We start from the raw sequence: 4,438 nt of genomic DNA, 5'->3' as shown, positions 1-4,438 counted from the left end.
GGGAATATACCCAGAGGAACTAAAATCATTCTACAAAAAAGATACCTGCACAGACATGTTTGTTGTAGTACTATTCACAATAGCAAAAACATGGAACCAACAGTACTGCACAGCGAAACTGGACGGGATTTTAAAAAGTGGTACATATACACAATGGAATATTATGCAGCCATAAAAGACAAACAAATGGATCTTGCAGCAACATGGATGGTTTTAGGGTCTATCATACTCAGTTATCTATCACAGAAGCAAAGAACAGAGTACCATATGTTCTCACTCATAAGTGGACCTTGAACATTTTTCATAATACTATAAGGAAGGCATTGACAGTAATGGGAAACTGCCAGGGGAGGGTGGGTGAATTGACTGTTGAGGGAAACTGCCAGGGGAGGGGGGCACACCTCATCAACAAGGGTACCTGCATAAGAACATTTGTATACCTAACCCTGAATTGTATCCCACATCTTTAATTAAAAATTAAAAAAAAAAAGAAAAGGAATACATAGTAAAAACTAAAAGAGGCAAAAGGTAAACATTGTGTGTAGATATAGTTTATGGAGTGACTCATTTCACAGTAGTAACAACTGGGAAGAATAGAAGTGGTCATTGATTCTTTGTGAAAAATGCTGGGTCTTTGCAACTGATAGTAGGAAAAGTGATTGACAAAACTGACCATCTTTGATTGTGTGAGGCCAGACGCTTAGCATCAAAGTTGAAAGTTTGTTAGATTAATGTTCATTTGGAGGAAAGCTAGGAGTTTTTTGAGGAATTAAAAGCCAACCATGATGAAAGTGAGGTTGATGAGATTATGGCTGCAAGTTACAGCTGATTCTACAGGTTGAGGCCTGTTTGGATCTGCACAACATGAACATGAAGAGAAAGACTGCAAGTGCTGATAATGTAATTTCTTGGAAAATGAACAGTCTACCTAATAAGGATGAAATCAATCCATTCTGGGGAAAAGATGCCACTAGAATGTATATAATTAGGTGGCAAACAGTATGCATGAAAATAAAGCTTTGAAGTACCAACTCAAACTTTCATCAGGTAAGAATGCATCCTGGGATGGCAAGCTTAGTCTTCCTGTATTTCAAACAGCTTTTCAGATTGGGATTATTTATTAGTTATCACTGTTTATATGTAGGGATATCGAAGGTATATCCATTGCCATAGCCCTGGTGATATCATAAATATCAACATGAACATCTATGACTTAAATTCTAAAAATGTTGCACTGATGTTTTTTGGTGTGTCTTAACAATTTATTTTTAATTTAAAAAATTGTGATTAAATATACATGACATAAAATTTACCATTTTAACCATGTGTAGGTGCATGGCTCTGTGGCATGAATTGCATTCACATTATTATACAGTCATCATCACCATTCATCTCCAGAACTTTTTCATCTTCAACTGAAACTCTGTATCCATATGTACTAACTCTGTTTTCCTCATTTCTCCAACCCCTGGCAACCATCATTCCATTTCCTGTCTCTTTGAATTTGATTACTCTAAGTGCCTAATATAAATGGAATAGTACAATGTTTGTTCTTTTATGAGTGGCTTATTTCACTTAGCATGATATTTTCAAGGCTCATTCATGTATCAGAATTTTCTTCCTTTAAGGCTGAATAATATTCAATTGTATGTATATGCCTCTTTTTTGCTTATTCATTTATCTGTTGATGAATACTTGGGTTGTTTCCATCTTTTGGTTACTGTGAATAATGATGCTATGAACATGGGTGTAGAGATACCTGTACAAATCTCTGCTTCAGTTCTTTTGGTGCACTCCCAGAAGTGGAATTGCTGGGTCATATGGTACTTATATTTTTAATTTTTAAGGAGCAACCATATCATTTTTCCATAGTGGCTGTACCATTTTACATGCCCATTGGCAATATTAAAAGCTTCCAATTTCTGCACATCCTTCTCATCACTTTCCATTTTCTGCTTTTTGACAGTAAACATTCCAGTGAATGTGAAGTGAAAAGTTCATTGTAGCTTTGATTTGCATTTCCCTTGAGAATAATGATAATAAGCACAATTTCATGTGCTTATTTGTCATTTGTATGTCTTCTTTGGAGAAATGTCTGTTCAAGACCTTTGTCCATTTTGTTTATTTTGTTTTATTGTCTAGAGTCAGAGTCTTGCTCTGTTGCCCAAGCTGAGTGCAGTGGCACCATCATAGCTCACTGTAACCTCAAACTCCTAGGCTCAAGTGAGCCTCCCACCTTAGCCCCTGAATAGCTAGGAATGCAGGCACATGACAACATGCCTGGATAATTTCAAGACAAATAGTTTTTGTAGAAATTAGGTTGCACTATGTTCCTCAGGCTGGTCTGCAACTCCTTCTTAAGTGATCCTCCTGCCTTGGCCTCTCAAACTACTGGGATTAGTCTTGTGTCACCATGCCTGGCCCATTTACCAATTTTTTAATTGTTTTGTTTTGTTTTTGTTTTTTTGAGTTGGAGTCTCCCTCTGTCACCCAGGCTGGAGTGCAGTGGCCGCTCCCAGTCACCGCAGCCTTAACCTGCTGGGCTCAGGTGATCCTTCTGCCTCAGCCTTCCAAGTAGCCAGAACTACAGGTATGCGCCACCACGCCCAGCTAATTTTTTGATTTATTGTAGAGATGAGGTCTCACCAAGTCACCCAGGCTGGTCTCAAACCCATGGGCTCAAGCAATCCTCTCAACTTGGCCTCCCAAAGTGCTAAGATTATAGCTGTGAGCCACCATGCCTGACCAGGTTGCTTGTTTTTGTTGTTGAGTTGTAGGGACTCTTTATATATTCTGGATATTGATCCCTTAGTAGATATATGTTTCACAATTTTTTCCCCCATTTTGTGGGCTGTCATTTCACTAACAATTGAGTGTACCTGGATGCACAAAAGTTTTTTCACTTGAAGTTCATTTATCTATTCTTTCTTTTGTCGCCTATGCTTTTGGTGTGTGTCAGGAAATTATTGTCAAATGCAATGATATGAAAATTTTGCCCCTTTTTTCTAAGAGTTTTATAAGTTTACATTTTTATGTTTTGGTCTTAATTCATTTTGAGTTAATTTTTTAAAAATATAGAGTAAGTCTCCAACTTTATTTTTTTGCACATGGTTATTCAGTTTTTCCAACATTATTTACTATATATTTTCAATTTTAAAGGAAAATTCTGATCTATATTATGACCTTTTTATAATTAATACTTACTTATGTTTGTTACATTTCTGTAAGTTTAATGTGAAAAAAGCTTGGCATATCCATTCTAGGAATGTCTGGAGTAACACACAGACATATATAAACAGACACACACCCATATCAATAAACATATAAAACCATGTGTTTGCATGAGATCTCATGTGTTTGCATGAGATCTCACTTGGCTACTTGAGAAAACATAACCTATAAGAAGTTACTGGACACATAGCCATCATTGAATTTTAGCTAAGTCTTTTCTAACATTTTGAAAAATTGAGAAAGCCTACCTGGGGATAGAAAAATGCAAATGTAAGTGCCCTGGTTTATCATTATTATTTTTCAAACTATAAGAACCTTAGAAAATGCAAGAGACACCCTTATGGAAATTGGAACTGGCAACCAATTCCTGATCAAAACCCCAGGTGGCCATGCCATAAGAGATAAGATAGATAAGTGGGACCTCATTAAACTGACAAGCTTCTGCAAAGCCAAAGAAACCATCAAGCGAGCAAGGAGACAGCCCACAGACTGGGAAAAAGTATTTGCCAACTGTATGTCTGACAAATGCCTAACATCTAGGATCTACAAGGAACTCAAACGTGCCAAAATGAAAAAAACAAACAATTCCACTACAAAGTGGGCAAAAGATATGAATAGACAGTTCTCAAAAGAAGACATAAGAACAGCCACAGATACATGAAAAAATGCTAGCCTTACTAGTTATCAAATAAATACAAATTAAAACCACACTGAGGTACCACCTAACTCCAGTCAGGATGGCCATCATCAATAACTCAAAAAACAACAGATGCCAGAGAGGATTTGGCAAAAAGGGATCACTTTACACTGCTGGTTGGAGTATAAACTAGTACAATCTCTGTGGGAAACAGTGTGACGATTACTAAAAGATCTAAAAATTGACCTTCCATACGACCCTGCAATCCCCCTTCGGGGAATATACCCGGAAGAACTCAAACCACTCTATAAAAAAGATATCTGCACAAGTATGCTTATCGAAACATTATTCTCAGTAGCATGAACCTGGAACCAACCGTGTTGCCCATCAAAAGAGGACTGAATAAAAAAATGTGATACATATACATGATGGAATATTACGCAGCCATAAAGAAGAACAAAATCTTGAACTTCACAGCAACCTGGATGGACTTAGAGTCTATAGTACTGAGTGGTCTTTCACAGAAACAAAGAAGTGAGTATCACATGTTCTCACTCATAAGTGAACCTT

The sequence above is a fragment of the Carlito syrichta genome, unplaced genomic scaffold, assembly GCF_000164805.1.
Source record: "Carlito syrichta isolate Samal-C Ts95f unplaced genomic scaffold, Tarsius_syrichta-2.0.1 Scaffold306594, whole genome shotgun sequence".
Taxonomy (NCBI): Eukaryota; Metazoa; Chordata; class Mammalia; order Primates; family Tarsiidae; genus Carlito; species Carlito syrichta.
Note: the sequence above shows the minus strand (reverse complement) of the source record.